This window comes from Eptesicus fuscus, chromosome 6 (assembly GCF_027574615.1).
Source record: "Eptesicus fuscus isolate TK198812 chromosome 6, DD_ASM_mEF_20220401, whole genome shotgun sequence".
Taxonomy (NCBI): Eukaryota; Metazoa; Chordata; class Mammalia; order Chiroptera; family Vespertilionidae; genus Eptesicus; species Eptesicus fuscus.
The window spans coordinates 20,626,397-20,643,305 of NC_072478.1; positions in this window are offsets into that span (position 1 = coordinate 20,626,397).

The following is a 16,909-nucleotide window of genomic DNA, read 5'->3' on the forward strand; positions in this document are numbered from 1 at the left end:
CTGGGGCTGCAGCAGTGAGAGACAAACAGCAACAGCAGTGAGAGACAAACAGCAAGCCTGGTCCTCCCAGGCCCAGGGGCGACTACCTGCCTTCAAGATGACTCGCACCTGGAAACTCACAGCCATTTCAGGGTTGGCTAAGTGCACAAAGGGTAAAAGGAGCTGCTTTTTTTTTTTTTTTCAAGACTTTTAAAATTGATTTTTAAAAAGAGAGAGAGAGGGAAATCAATGTGAAAGCCTAACACCAATAGGCTACCTCCTGCATCCTCTCTCCCAACTGGGGATCAAGCCTGAAACCTGGGTATGTGCCTTCACCAGGAATCCAACCAGCAACCTTTTGGTGCATGGAATGAGCCAGCTGAGACTCACAAGGCCACTATGAGTGTTTTTTAATGGAGGTAAACGACACATATAAAACTTACCATTTTTTCAAATATATGTATTTTAATTGATTTCAAAGAGGGAGAGGGAGAGATAGAAACATCAATGTGGTGAGAGAATCACCTACTGGCTGCCTCCTGAAGGCCCCCTACTGGGAATCAAGGCTGCAATTCTGCAACCTGGGCAAGTGCCCTGACTGGGAATCAAACCCTGATCTCCTAGTTCATAGGTCAATGCTCAATCACTGAGCCACGCTGACTGGGCATCTCAACTATTTTTTTTTTAATAGATTTTATTGATTTTTTTATAGAGAGGAAGGGAGAGGGATAGAGAGTTAGAAACATTGATGAGAGAGAAATATCGATCAGCTGCCTCCTGCGCATCCCCACTAGGGGTGAGCCCACAACCAAGGCACATACCCTTGACCAGAATCAAACCTGGGACTCTTCTGTCCTCAGGTCGATGCTCCATCCACTGAACCAAACTGGTTAGGGCTCAACTATTTTTTAAAATATATTTTTATTGGTTTCAGAGAGGAAGGGAGAGGAAGAGAGAGATGGAAGCATCAATGATGCGAGAGAATCATTGATCGGCTGCCTCCTGCACGCCCCCTACTGGGGATTGAGCCCACAACCCAGGCACGTGCCCTTGACTGGGAATGAAACCTGAGACCCTTTAGTGCTTGGGCCAATGCTCTAACCACTGAGATCACTGGCCAGGGCAGCTGCAACCTTTCATGTTCCCACCAGTGAAGTAGGAGGACCCAGTTTCTCCACATCTTCCCCAGCACTTGTGTTTTTGTTGTTGTTGTTTATGCAGGCCTTGTTTTGAGCCTTTGAAATCCAATGCTTGGGAACTTCCTCAGCTCCTCTTTCTCACCCACATCTGATCTATGGGCAAGCCTTGCCCACCCCACCTTCAATGTTATTCAGAATCTGGCTTTCCCCACTCCAGCACCCACCCAGCCTCAGCTCTCATCATTGCTGGCTTAGACAGTGCAGTCACCTCCTCCCCGAGCTCTGGATTCACCCTAAACCCTACAGTCTCTTCTCTGCCATAGCCTCCAGAGCAGCAGTCACCAACCTTTCGGACCTCACAGACGACCAGTGGTCCACGGACCACCGGTTGGCGACGGCTGCTCCAGAGGACACCTGTGAACATCGGAGTCAGGGCACCTTCCCCCTCTGCTCACAGCCTTTCAGGGCTCCTACCTCACTCAGGATACAAACCAGTCCTTGTGGCCTATCAGGACCTGCACAATCACCTTGTCACCTTCCTGTCCTCACCGCCCCACCCTCTGAGTCACTCCACATGGGCCTCCTCCTTACTCTTTGTTCAAATAAAACCATATTCATAGGTCCTGGGGGGTTAGGACATGGACCTATCCTCCTGCAGGTCACCGTCCAACCAGCTGCGCTTACTGTGTGCTAGGCAGGGTGCTAAGCACTTTACATAATCTCACAAAGTCCCCAACACCACCCCATGAGGTAGATGTGCTTATTATCTCCATCTACCCAATGACCTGAGAGAGGTGCAGCATCTTTTTAAAAAATATGTTTTTATTGATGTCGGAGAGGAAGGGAGAGGGAGAGAGAGATGGAAACATCAATGATGAGAGAGAATCATTGATCGGCTGCCTCCTGCACGCCCCACAGCAAGGGCATGTGCCCTGATCGGGAATTGAACCATGACCTCCCAGTCCATAGGTCAATGCTCAACCACTGAGCCAGACTGGCCAGGCTAGGTGCAGCATTTTGCTCAAGGTCACACAGGAATCAGGATTCAAACCCAGCTGTGTTGGGCTCAAAACTGATTCTGTGTGAGGCACAAAAGAAGTTCCTGGTTCTGGGCCAAAGTCGGACAGTCAGGCAGCAAAACTTCCTGGCATGCTTGTTCTTTGCCAGCCCCTGGGCCAGGCATTGGAGATGTGGAGGAAAGGAAAGAAGGGTGCATGCCTGGAGGGTTGCTGGGAGAAGAGGCAGAGGGCAGAGTGTATTATTCATCAGACCTTTCGAAACAGTACAATCAGATATGACTCCTGCCTTCTGAAGCGATGCCCTTGGCCAGAGACATCCACAGGGGGCAACCAAGGCCAGGAGTTTGTCATGAAGAAAAGGACAAAGGAATAAAGTTCAAACCCAGAGGGAATGTGTCAAGTACAAATAACATTTAAACAGCACTTACTGCATGCCACAGACTGTTTTACGAATTTGACGTACCCATTGAATCCTTCCTGATTTGTAAGTGAGGCAAACCAAGGCACAAGAGTTTGAGTTGCCCAAGGTCACACAGCAGGAAATAGAGATGGGATTCAAACCCAACTCTGCCCATCATCATTGTTGGTTTTTAAATATTGAGGTGAAAATGATATAACTAAAGTTAACCATGTTAAAATTCACAATTCACAATGCTATACAACTATCAGCTCTGTCTAGTTCCAAAACATTTTCATCAAGCCCTGACCGGTTTGGCTCAGTGGATAGAGCATTGGCCTGCGGAGTCAAGGGTCCCAGGTTCGATTCCAGTCAAGGGCATGTACCTTGGTTGCGGGCACATCCCTGGTAGGGGGTGTGCAGGAGGCAGCTGATTGATGTTTCTCTCTCATCAATGTTTCTAACTCTCTCTCCCTCTCCCTTCCTCTCTGTAAAAAATCAATAAAATATATTTAAAAAAAAACACCTCTTAGCCTTTAAAAAACAAACAAAACAAAACAAAACAAAACAAAAAACACACAAAACGTTTTCATCAAAAGGATACTCAGTGGCAATTCCTCCCCATTTCTCCCTCTACCCTACCCTTGACAACCACTGGTCTTTCTGTGGCTGGATTTGCCTATTCTGGACATTTCATATCAATGCAGTCATACAATATGTGACATTTTGTGTCTGGCCTCTCTCTCTCAGCATCATGTTTTTTGAGATGCATCCAGTAGCATGTATCAGAACTTCATTCCTTTTTATGGCTGAGTAATAGTCCATTGTATGGATGTGTTTGAATGGAAAAAAGAAAAAGAAAAAAAGGCCTTTCTTTTTCTTTGCTCTAGCCCAGTGGTTGGCAAACTCATTAGGCAACAGAGCCAAATATCAACAGTACAACGATTAAAATTTCTTTTGAGAGCCAAATTTTTTAAACTTAAACTTCCTCTAACACCACTTCTTCGAAATAGACTCACCCAGGCCGTGGTATTTTGTGGAAGAGCCACGCGCAAGGGGCCAAAGAGCCCCATGTGGCTCACGAGCCCCAGTTTGCAGACCACGGCTCTAGCCTTCCACAATTTATGCGAAGCACCTGGTAATTAAACCCCAAGATGGTTAGCTCCTCTGGTTGAAACAGCCCCTCTGCTCAAAGTGCAAGACACAATAAGTTACTGTCAAGGCTACATTCTTACATATACCTCCTCCCTGCTGGTTTACAACCCAGGCATAATTAGTAGAAAGTTCCCTTCCCTGCTCCTCTTCAAACAAGCCTCTTTTGAACTTTTCATAACTTTTTATCTAAGGATGTTTTACAGGCTTTGGAAAAATACTGATAAGGCACCTCCCTAGGACATCTGCCTGTATTGTCTCCTGAAGAACTAACACAGTTTTCAATGACAGCTCTGCTGATGACTGCTCAACTCCAGCCTAAAAATACCCTCCCCTTCCTTGTCACCTAGCAAGAGAAGGAAGGCTTTAAAGGCTGGAGAAGATTTTGTTTTTTCCTTTTGTATTGATTAGCAACACACTGGCCCTTTCCCTTCAGGGAAAGTAAAATAAAGTCTCTCTCTCTCTCTGTATTTAGCTCATCTATCTATCTACCATCTATCTATCTATCTATCTATCTATCTATCTATCTATCTCCTCTCTCATTTGTGAGTTCTTTCACAGCCCGCGTCACCGGCCCAAGACCCCTAACAGGATGGACCACATTTTGTTTCATCAGGTGATGGACATTTGGGTTGTTTCTGCGTTTTGGCTGTTTTGAATACTTCTCCTCTGAATGTGTGCACCAGCAATGCACATGTAATGTTTAAAATGATTCATTTTATTTTATATGAATTTTACCTCAATAAGTAAAAAAATAAGTGCCCTGGTCGTGTGGCTTGGTTGGTTGGAGCATTGTCCCATGCACCAAAAGTTTGTGGGTTTGATTCCCGGTTGGGTCACATACAGGAGGCAACCAATCGATGTTTCTCACATCTATGTTTCTCTCTTCCTTCCTCTCTCTAAAATCAATACTGTAAACATATCCTTGGGTGAGAATTCAAACAAATGATAATGCTATCAGCTGAGAGGGCTTAGAAGCAACACCCCCATCTCCAGCACCAATGAGCTCACCAGCACCCAGACCTTGGTTTCCCAATGCCCTTCTGCAGTAAAGGGAACCCAGGCTCCTTGGCTGGCTCTAGAACTGGGGTGGGGAAAACACCAGATGAGCCTGGAACCTTTCGTGGTTCAGAAAGCAAGAAACAAACAAACTGGAGTCATATCCAAAGAACAGTGCCTGAAATAAAATGCTTACAGCAGGGCCAACTGAAAGAGCTCCCAGTGGCCAAAGCTGGAACCATTTGGGCAACAAAATAAGTAACAATAGCATGGGTTCTAACCCAAAGACTAAAATAACTGTTCACGGATCCATATGGCTATAAAGATTGAATAAAAAAGTCAATGGAGACAGAACAGCTCTTCCTTACAGAAGAATTCCAAATAATAAATAATAGTAAATGTAGACGGAACGAGATAAAGGGAAATTACTAGGAAACAAACATCACAGTAATAATTTCCACACACACCATCCACCAATGAACAGAAAAAGCAATGGGTGAACTTTAATGGGAAACAGGACCTTTGCAGGGCCTCAAAGTACCTCAACCAAAGTATTTATCAATTTTTTTGTATTTTTTCAATTGATTTCAGAGAGGAAGAGAGAGAGCGATAGAAACATCAATGATGAGAGAGAATCATTGATTGGCTGCCTCCTGCACGCCCCACCCCGGAGGTCAAGCCTGCCACCCGGGCATGTGCCCTGACCGGCAATTGAACTGTGACCTCCCAGTTCATAGGTCGATGCTCAACCACTGAGCCATGCCAGCCAGGCTCTTTTTGGTGTTTTTATCCCAGTTTTAACATAGGTCCACCAATTCCTTCATTCTCTTCCTCCCATTGCCCTGTGCTGGGTGGAGGCTGAGAGTGTTTTGTTTCTGGACTTGGGTGGTGCTTACAGAAATGTGCTCCATTTGTGAAAATTCTTCCAAGTGTCCACTTATAATGTGTGCACTTTTCTGTATGTGCAATAAAAGGAAAAAGGAAAGGAGAGAGACAGACTCGGCTATCTTTTGGAGAGGCACCTGTTGGTGTTAAAACTGTACTGAAAAACAAAGAAATGATGAGAGCTCAAGTCAGGATGGCGGTTACCTCTGGGGGAAGCAAGGGCTTGTGATCAAGGAGGATGTGGGGTGAGGAGGTGGCCATCTGTGATGCTGACATTATTTAAATGGCACATGCATGAGTTTTGTCTTTCAGCGGTATCCTGGAGCCAGCTCTACTGATTTGTGAGGACGGATTTCAACTTTCCAGGAATTTGGGGGCATCACAGGGACATCACATTGGTAGTTTGAAATTGGCCAGAAGCCGACAACTGCTACAAATAATGTTTTTCTGGAGAGCCCATTGTTAAACTTTTTTCAGCACATCACAGCTCCACTACGTATCTGGTATTAATGAAGCATTTTAATTACTATTTTTCACTGTTTTTAATTATGAAAAATACACATAAAATATCAAATTTACCATCTCAACCATTTTTCTGTGCTCAGTTCAGTGTCATTAACATTATTCACATTATTGTGCAACCATCACCACCATCCATCTCCAGAACTCTTTTCATCGTGCAAAACTGAAAGTCTATCCCATATTTATATTTTTACAACTTAAATATGCTCCCTTGGCCCTGGCTGGTGTAGCTCAATGGATAGAGCGTTGGCCTGTGGGCGGAAGAGTCCTGGGTTCGATTCCGGTCAAGGGCACTTACCTGGGTTATGGGCTTGATCCTCCGTAGGAGGCATACAGGAGGCAGCCAATCAATGGTTCTCTCTCACCACTGATGTTTCTATCTCTCTCTCCCTCTCCCTCTCTGAAATCAATAATATATATATATATATATATATATATATATATTTAAATGCTGCCTTGGAGAGCATGGATTCTAGAGCCAGATGGCTCTGTTTCAATTTCCACCCCCCACCCCCCACTTACTAGATGACTTGGGACATCTTATGTCACCACTCTGTGCCTCGGTTTCCTCATCTGCACTGTGGGGATGATCCTAGTCCTGATTATAGTCCAGTGGCTCTCACAGTGGTTCTGGGCCAGCCGCATTGGCGTGGCCGGGACGTTTGTTGCTCGTGCAGATTCTCAGACGCTCTGCATGTGGGCCCAGCGATCTGGGTCTTAACAAGCCCCTCAGGGGGTTCTGAGGCTTGCTCATATTTGAGAACCATTATCCTAGGTCGTCAGGGGAATTAAACAGATGACACAAATATAAAATCTTTAGAGCAGTGCTCAGTCCCAAGCCCGTGCTGTGTAAGGGCTCACTGTCGTTGTTGTTATTATAGAGGAGGTCCAGGGCCCCAGCCCTGTGAGGGGAGCAGAGTGGCTGTGATACCCAGAACAGTGAGCCGAGGGTTTTTCCCAGGGTCCTGTCTCGCGATGCGGAAGAATGAGCTCCACGGGCGAGATTTAAGCAAAAGTGTGGAAAATTTATTACAAGCAGATTCAGGCTCTCCGCACGGGGAGGGGAGGGGCCAATAATGGGCTGCCCTCTAAAGCCTTGTAGTCCAGGGGTATATAGACGGAGTGGCCAGATTATTACGATCTCTGAACACATAATAATCTGGCCACTCAGTGTGTGTGTGCGCGCGCGCGCGCGTGTGTATACTAGAGGCCCAGTGCATGAATTTGTGCATGAGTGGGGTCCGGCCAGCCTGGCCAGGGGGAGGGAACATGGGTGATTGGCCGGCCTGCCTGCTGGTCGAACTCCTGGTCGAGGGGACAATTTGCATATTAGCCTTTTATTACATAGGATATACACTGAGTGGCCAGATTATTATGCGTTCAGAGATCATAATAATCTGGCCACTCAGTGTATATTTGCTATAAAGCTGCTTCTATATCTGTGCTGTCACCTGACTAATTCCCTCAATTATTTTTGCCCGGCAACAGACCTGAACGTTCCCCGTTGCTCTGTGTTCTGTCTCTGTCCCTCTGCTGAACTTCCTCCGTTTCTGTGCATTAGTACACCTGGTTGCTGCAGGCCCTCCCTTGCTTTCCCATGCCTCCCGCTTTGGGTCCAGAAACATTTTATGATTTCTGCTTGGCTGGCTCCCGTGGTCAGGCTGGCTCACACTGCCGTGTCTGCCCTGCCTATGTCCCACCTGCCTTTGTTTCCCACGGGAACCCTGCCCTCTCTGCCTGCATTTCAAGTTAATGCCCTCTGTCCTCCCTCCGATCATGGAGACCCCAATTGCTGTTGGGAGCAGGAGCGATGACCGCCCTGGCTACTTCCTGCGGACAGTGGGCTTTGTGGGGGAGCGGTTGTCAGGTCCCATTGGAGGAGGCCGGTCTAGGGGTTCACAGTCAAAGGCAGTCATCTCCATCTGGGGCTGCATTTGGAGTTTTATAGCCTCTATTATCAGAAGAAACAAAATGTTTTATCAGGAGGTTTGATAAGCAACGGCCAAAGATAAGCAATAGAAATAGCTAAACAAGCTGAAGCCGGTTTGGCTCAGTGGATAGAGCGTCGGCCTGCGGACTGGAGGGTCCCGGGTTCGATTCCGGTCGAGGGCATGTACCTTGGTTGCGAGCACATCCCCAGTGGGGGGTGTGCAAGAGGCAGCTGATTGATGTTTGTGGCTCTCTGTCTCTCTCCCTTCCTCTCTGTAAAAAATCAATGGAATATATTTAAAAAAAAAAAAGAAATAGCTAAACAAAGAGCTGAGAAGAGGGGCCAACCAGCTTTTGAGGGATGGGATTATTTCTTTAATTTGTTTTAAGTCCGGTATGGAAATGATACCTGGACCCGGGTGGGTCAAAACTATCCCCCTGCCATTGCCTGGAGAGGGCAGATGGTAGTCGGGGCCTGGGTGGCTGAGTCCCCTTGGGTCTTGGTGTAACTTGTCCTTCCAGGGGCCTTGCATTATAAGCAGGACTAGATGGCTTAGGTGTATTCTGTGGGCCACTAGGCCCCATCGCCTTCTTAGGGGTTTTTTTTTGTGTTTTTTTTTTTTTTTTTTTTATTGATTTTTTTACAGAGAGGAAGGGAGAGAGGTGAGAGTCAGAAACATCGATGAGAGAGAAACATCGATGAGAGAGAAACATCGATCAGCCACCTCCTGCACACCCCCCATTGGGGATGTGCCCGCAACCAAGGTACATGCCCTTGACCGGAATCGAACCCGGGACCCATCAGTCCGCAGGCCGACGCTCTATCCACTGAGCCAAACCGGTTTCGGCTTCTTAGGGTTTTTTGACTCCCTGGTATTGTTTTGGGTCAAGGCTGTCAAGACCTAGGGTTCAATTTTGCATTTCTGACATAATTTTTTATTGTTTCTTAAAGTAAAGAAAGCCTGGATATATGAGAGCTTACACTACTTCCCTTCCCTCACATAGAAAAGATTTCATTGCAAGATGGTATTGTAGTTAATACTTCCCTCTGGGGGCCATGTCTCTCTATCTGCCTGTTGATATGGAGGCCAGGCCTGGGTACAAAAGAAAATCAGGCGTTTTTTTCTTAAGGGTCTGAGGATCGAATGCATCCCAATGTTTAAGAATACGGCCCAGCCCTAGCTGGTTTGGCTGAATGGATAGAGTGTCAGCCTGCAGACTGAAAGGTCCCAGGTTCGATTCCCTTCAAGGGCACATGCCCAGGTTTCGGGCTCGATCCCCAGTAGGGGGCATGCAGGAGGCAGCCAATCAATGATTCTCTCTCATCATTGATGTTTCTATCTCTCTCTCCCTCTCCCTTCCTCTCTGAGATCAATAAAACATATTTTTTTTAAAAAGAATACGGCCCAAAGGGCTATCTGCACGGGGTGTGGATGAAGCCCTTCCCATCTCAGAAAACACACAAAAGGATATCCAGCATCCTCTCTGACCTCCCCTTCTCTGTTCGGGGCATCCTCCTCCTAGGTAAGGGATGTGAGGTGAGTGCCTCTTTGTGCAATCACAAAACAGGATCTGCTAGACTTAATCGCCCTTCCCCGCGAGATCGAGGATGCCCATAACCTGAACGCTTATGAGTGCCCCTTTGGGTGTGACCACAAAAGAGGACCTGCCGGACTTAGTCGGACTTAAAGGCGAGATCTCGGGTGAGAAAACCTGGTAGGGTGCGTCCCCTAACAGAACTGACCTACTGGTCTGTGCGCACTGAACAGCATGGTCTACCAGGAACCCGTCCTGCTCCAGATTTGGGGAAGCCTGTACTAACCTGTGTCCCTGATTAAAAGTGTCGGCGGTGGTTCTAATGTTTTTGAAGTACCCATCAAGTTTCCTAGGGGAGTTTAAAAGGAAGTGACTCTAGGCCGAGGGCTGGGAGAGTTTGGCGAGTACCCAGAACTCTGGGGGGTCACCCCCCTGAGCTCCAGGAAAAGTACAACAGCTCCAGTCTTATGCCTGTGTATGCCCTCGCTATCAAAAGATCTATCTTCTTCCTCCTGGTCTCCCCAGCCTGTCAGTAATGAGGGACTTTATGGAAAGGGTGGAACCCTACTTTAGTTCAGCCTAGGACTTGACATCCGTTGGTGAGTAATCTCCTTGATAATACAGGTGTCTAGCATATGATCTACCTGGGAACATGGAGGGGCACTGCGAGTAGTGCTGAAGGGCTTGTTCTAGTCTCTTTCGGCCCTCCTTTCCCAGTCAGTCCTCTCTTCTGTTTGTTTTTCGCACAAAATAAAAAGTCCTCAACTCCAGGGTCTACATGCCCTCCTGCATATGGGGAGGTGTAGCTATCAGAAGCATGCCATGCCTCCTGAGCATGGGTACTTCCTTCTGCGCTTTCCTATAATTCTGGTAAGGACTAGGCCTGCCTCTGATTCCCACAAGTCTAATTCCTAAAATTCAAACCCTGGGAAGGTTGTCAAAATTATTTGACCAAAAGATCCTATATACTAAAGAGGGGATATGCTAATTGACCATCACACCCTCACAAGATGGCGGCGCCCAGTCCCTTCAGCCGCGTGGGGGGTGGAGGGGGCTGGTGGCAGGCGCACAGCACGGCCTGCCGCCAGAGTCCTCCAGTCCCCTCAGCCCGCCAGCAGTGAATTTTCACGTGACCATTACCTTTTAAAAAAAATCCTTACCCAAGGATATCATTATTTCTTTTAGATCGTCTGTTCTTGGGGAGCAGCCCTAAGCCAGCAGGTGGGCATCCCCCAAGGGTCCCAGACTGTGAGAGGGCGCAGGATGGATTAGGGACCCCTCGTGTGCATGAATTTTTATGCACCAGGCCTCTAGTTATATATAAAAGACAGAATTTTCTTTTTAACAGACTGGAAAGGGTCTAAACAAATCCCACATTAAAGGGGGTGGCGTTTTTCTTCAGAGCCAAGAAATCCTTGTTTTCTGTCAGAGGGGCAATGAGGCCTGGGCACGGAAGGAGGTGGCGACGGTATTTAGAGGTGGTATTCCCTGTGTGCAAGTAGGGCTTGCAACCTGGTGGAGACAAACTGAACAACAAGAAGTATGACAAGTGATCCAGTGAAAGGAAAAGTGTTTTAGTGTTCAATGATTCCAAGCCAAGGATGGGAGAAAAGTAAGTATTAGTCTGGAGAGTTGTAGATAAACATCCAAGAAAACTAGACAAACTTAGGATTCAGTTCAATCCATAGGTGTAAGATAAAACTGCAAAACAATTAATTGGAATCAACTCAGAATTGTGTATTATAGAGTCTGTTGAAATATAATTTTTCTTCCTAAAATCACCCTTACTCTTATTAAAGACCAACTCATTTATTGCATTAAGACTAGTTTTAACTTGGCCTGAGTGTTTGCATGTTTACACTAAGAACAGTAATTGGCCCTGGCTGGTTTGGCTCAGTGGATAGAGCATCAGCCTAGGGACTGAAGGGTCCCAGGTTCGATTCTGGTCAAGGGCACATGCCTGGGTTGTGGGTTCAATCCCCAGTAGGGGGCGTGCAGGAGGCAGCCAATCAATGAATCTCTCTCGTCATTGGTGTTTCTATCTCTCTCTCTCTCCCCCCTTCCTCTCTGAAATCAATACAAATATTTAAAAAAATAAAAAAGAACAGTCATTGACTGTATAGGCTATTTTAAAATCTGTTTTGCTGGAATCTCATGACCGAGCTTTAATGAGCCCCTCAGGGCAAAGAAGCTGAGCCACCCAGTTGCCATCAGGCTTGCCTGCAATACCTGTAGACTTGGGTGAATTCCTCAAGTTTTTGAGGTTCCCAAAATGTCTTGAGGTTCTTTTCTTGCTATCTCTCAGGAAAGCAACCTTCGTTCCTTACCTGGAAAGACTGCCATGAACCACGTGACCATGCAAGGTACCAGGCTGTTCTCTAAGGTGCTCACATTGGCTTCAAGTCTTCTGGTGACATCCAGAGTCCAGGCTTGTCTCTCTCAGGCATGACACTCCAGAAAAAGTCTTGGTCAATAAAACAATCGTTGGAAACTGGTCCCATTGAACCCATGCAAAGAAATGTATTGCCATGACTCACTCATTAAGAATTGCCAAATTCTGGAGGGATTAGGTAGGGAGAAAAATACATAATTTACCAAATTGTTTTGTTTCCTTGGATCTTAAAAACAAAAGCCCCCAAATTAGGAACACTTTTAACAAAAGTCACAAAACCTGAATTTTGTCTTCTCACACAAATGAATTTATATGAGAGACCTTGACTGTATTGTGAAAAGCCAATCAATCAAAGCAATCAAAGTATGTGTTTTTATTGAAAGAGCAAAGCAAGTAAACCTATTCATCTGGCTAATGAAGCATAGGCGGGCCCCCAACCAATCCGAAGAGCAGGCTGGGTGGGGATCCACACCCTCCTATCTGTAGGTCTTAAAACTGCTCTGTTGTATATTCTGGTTCTTAAGATTCTCTGTTATATTGTTGTAGTCTTTTCAGAAATCATGAGAAGCATCTGACAACTTTATCTTGCCAAGCCTTGAAACTGCCTAGGGAGTAAAATGGCCCCCCTTTTTTACCTTTTCTCTTCCCCCTCCCTTTTTATAGGGAGGTTTTTTTCTTTTTCTTTTTTTAAACCGTTTGCTCTGTGTCCTTGGCTGGGGAGGATAATGGTTGGTTAGTTACAAGCTGGCTGCAAATTGCCCACACTGTTTGGCTTTGTTTTAATTCCCTTTTTAACATTTTTCCTTATAAACCTTTTATAATTTTTATAAACCTTCTTACAACTTTTAGAAATAACTAGTTTTCAAAATGCATCTCTATGCACCATGCCTTTTATTACCAAAGTCACATAATTTCCAATTAATAATTCTTAGAAGCCTCAATCCTCAATAACCAAGGAAAGCATCTGACAACCAGCATTCCTTAGATTGACCCTTATGAATGTATTTTATTCCTAACAAAGCAAAAGACATTAAAGCAGCTCCAAATCCACTTTACCTGGTACAGACTCTTGGAACAAAGATAAAAGCCCGTGATGTAGCTATCAAAGCTGTAATGAGTTAACTGGATCTGCACACCTGGCTAAGTTTTCCCCAGAAACTTGTACTTTTAAAGATGGCCAGACCAGAGTTTTTTACCAGCTATTTGCATTTCAAAGGTCCTAGGAACTACAGGGGAGCACTGTGGAAAATGCTGAAGGGCTTTGAGCACTGGAGGATTGAACCCGGCAATCCTCCTCCATTCTGTCCCATGATCTACTACCCTAACGTATGGAAAATGCCCTGATCTACCTCCCAGCTTCAAGTGCTCGCCAGCACGTGATGTGGTGTGCACACCAGGGGTAAGCTGTGCCCCTCAGGCAAGGGCATTCCCTCCTTGGCTCCCCTAACATTCTATTGAAGACCCGAATCCCCTCTGATCCCCACAAGGCCACTGAAAGGAGCTGGAAGAAATCAGGTCTGGCCCTAGCCAGCTTGGCTCAGTGGATAGAGCGTCGGCCTGCAGACTGAAGAGTTGTGGGTTCGATTCCGGTCAAGGGCACACGCCCGGGTTGCGGGCCGATACCCCGTACCCAGTAGGGGGTGTGCAGGAGGCAGCAGATCGATGGTTCTCTCTCATCATTGATGTTTCTATCTCTCTTGCCCTCTCCCTTCCTCTCTGAAATCAATGAAAATATTTATTTATTTATTTTTAAAGAAATCAAGTCTGTGGGTGTCAGGTGCAAGGAAGCACTGAGGGGATGAGGGAATCCTCCGCTCATGCATGGCTGGGTCCATCTGAGGCAGGGGTCACCAAGAACGGCAGGTCAACCAGCCTGGGCCAGGATCCAAAGAATTTAGCATCCCTCTACCCCCAATCTCGGGCAGGAGGAGGAAAAAGGCAGGAAAGTTGGAGCGGATCTCCGGCAATAGAAATCCTAACAAGAGAAGAGGCCAGAGTTGGGCTGTATGTAGTGGGTCCAAGTGTGCTGTTAAACCTCTGGTCATTTCCCTCCTTTTACGTGTCTCCGTTTCTCTCCCCAGCCGTCTAAAACAACCGTGAGCCCTGCCCGGCTTGGCTCAGTGGGTAGAGTGTCAGCCTGCGGACTGAGGGGTCCCGGGTTCGATTCCAGCCAGGGGCACATGCCTGGGTTGCGGGCTCGATCCCCAGTGGGGGGTGTGCAGGAGGCAGCCGGTCGATGATACTCTCTCATCGTTGATGTTTCTATCTCTCTCTCTTCTCCCTTCCTCTCTGAAATCAATCAATAAATATATTTAAAAATAAAAAATAAAACAACCGTGAGGACCCGGAGTGCTGAGTGACCAGCTCTTATGTGTGCTCCCTGGACGGATCAGAGCTTAATTACAGTTGTGTTCTGGAGTTCTTATGAGGCCCCTGCACGTCTTAGGGTTCAACCCAAGGCACCTCTGCGAGGTCCTTACTCACATAAGGACATTCGAGATTCTCGATCCAGAGGGAGCCATTTGCCTCTTTGATCTTCGGAGCCTGGGTAGGAACCCACGCACTCATTCAGTCCGTTGGTCAGACTTTGTCCTGCAACTGGAAGGAAGCCTGTTGCTTTCTAACCCGGTCCGACAACCGGTTCTGACCCATGCCCACTTTGAAATGGCCCAAAGGCTGGAAACCGCATTTGGAAAGTGAAAGAGAAAAATGCCCGCTGGAGACGGCAGCCTGATTAAGGGGCTGGCGGGCACCCGGCAATGCCTCCAAAATGACAAAGGGAAGATCAAAGGCAGCGGTAGGGTCTGTAGGCTTATCGTTGGGTGTGGAGAGGTTGGATCCTGGACGAGCCCCCAAAGGGATAACTGGGCCTGTGAACCGAGGATTTTCCCCAGGGTTTGTCTCACAATACAGAAGAATGAGCTCCCCGGACCAGAAGATTTAAGCAAAAGTGGAATATTTGTTACAAGCAGATTCAGACTCCCTGCATGGGGGACGGGGGCTCAACAGTGGGCTGCCCCCCCCCCCCCCGCCCCAAAGCCTTGTAATCCGGGTTTGATATCTACCTGTGTTGTCACCTGATTAATTCCCCCAATAGTTCTTGCCCAGCAAGGGACCTGACCTTGCCCTGTTTCTATGTGTTCCCGCGCCTTATGCTGCAGGCCCGCCCTTGTTTTCCCATGCCTCCCGCTTTGGGTCTTGAACATTTTCTTATTTCGGCTTGGTTGGTTTCTGTGATTAGGCTGCTCAAACTTCCGTGTCTGCCTTTCCCTATGTTCCACCTGCCTTTGTTTTCCAGGGGACCCCTGCCCTATCTGCCTGAGTTTCAAGGTAACCCTCTCAGCTGCCCCCTCTCTCCTGGTCTGGTGAGGGTCCCGGTTCCTGGTCTCTGCTGAATGGAGGAGGCCTTCCTGCCTCTCTCTGTCGAAGATGACAATGAGCCGAACTGCGTCTCCCCATCCCTGGCAAAAGGTTATCGCTTACTCAGACCAGGAAACGGGAAAGGTCGGGGTGTGTGGGCCATGCCCGCCTCGCCTCTGCTGGAAGAGATAAAGGAGGTCACTTCGCTCCTCCACAACCGGCGTGGGGGGGGGGGGGGGCTGGATGTATAAATGCGGGGCCAGGAAGCAGCAGAGGCACTGACCACTGGGGAACTGCCTCGCTGTGCCCACTCTCCCGTCCCAGGCCTCTCTGTCCAGCATGGCCAAGCATTCACTGCCGCTGCTGCTGGCCATGTGGGTGCTGGCCGGGGGGCTGTGGCTGGAAGCCAAAGCCCGGGAAGAATCCGACGAAGTGAAACTTTGCGGCCTGGAATTGGCCCGGACAGTCATCCGCAACTGCGGAAAAATCCACTGGAGGCGGCCGGATAACCTGGCCCAGGAAGCAATGGGTGAGGCAGGGAGGTGGTGGAAGGGAGGAAAGGGGGACATGGGACATGGGATGGGCCCAAGACACAGGGGCAAAGATGAGACCAGGGGCCAGGGCAGGTGAGTCCCTGCTCACAACTTGCAGCTGAGGAGGCTGGCCCATCCTCGAGGCTGAGCCACATAGCAAAACGCAAAGCTGGGATGGGGGTGCAAGCCATCTCCACTGGCTAAGGGCCCAAGGACAGAATGCTATTTCTGGGGCACCTGCTCTGTGCCCAGCCTTGCGCTGAGCAAGGCCGCTGCTCACAGGACTCCGGGGGACACCATCCGGAAGCCGACACTGAAGTACCTTCCAACCCCTTGGAGAAGGTAGTGTGAGGGGTGTGGTGTGTCCACGGCTGGATTTTGCCACCTAGTGGGTGACCCCCCCCCCCCAGCAAGTTGCTTTTCCTCTCTGATCCTCTTTTTTTTTTTTTAATTTCTTTATTGATTAAGGTGTCACATATTTGCCCTCATCCCCCCATTCCCATCCCACCCCCCTCCCCACGCATGCCCCAACCCCCTGTTGAACTTAACCGTTGGATAGGCTCATATGCATGCACACAAGTCCTTTGGTTGAACTCTCCCCCTCCTCCCACCCTCCCCTATCCTCCCTCTGAGGCCCGATAGTCCGATCGATGCCTCCTTGTTTCTGGTTCTGTTCTTGTTCCTCAGTCTATGTTGTTCATCATTTCCCCTAGATGAGCGAGATCATATGTCACTAGAAATATACTTATAAGAACCGAATGTGAGACGAGCAATAATAGTTATGCTGACAGGCAAATGAATCAGTCTGTAGTGAGTTTCTTTCGGGACCAACAGTTCTTTTGAGACCCAATTTCAATGTCCACCAGTTCCTTATGTGTACATGTCAGCACTGACCCCTCAGCTCTGGATGGTGGACAAATGGTGGTAACGGAGGTCCGACTCCCTCTGGTTTGGTCTCGGCCGGACCCAGGGGCACGGCTTCACCCGGACTAAGGGGCACGTGGCCTCACCCAGACCCAAGGGGCGCGTGGCCTCACCCGGGCCCGGGACCCAGCCTCACCCGGATG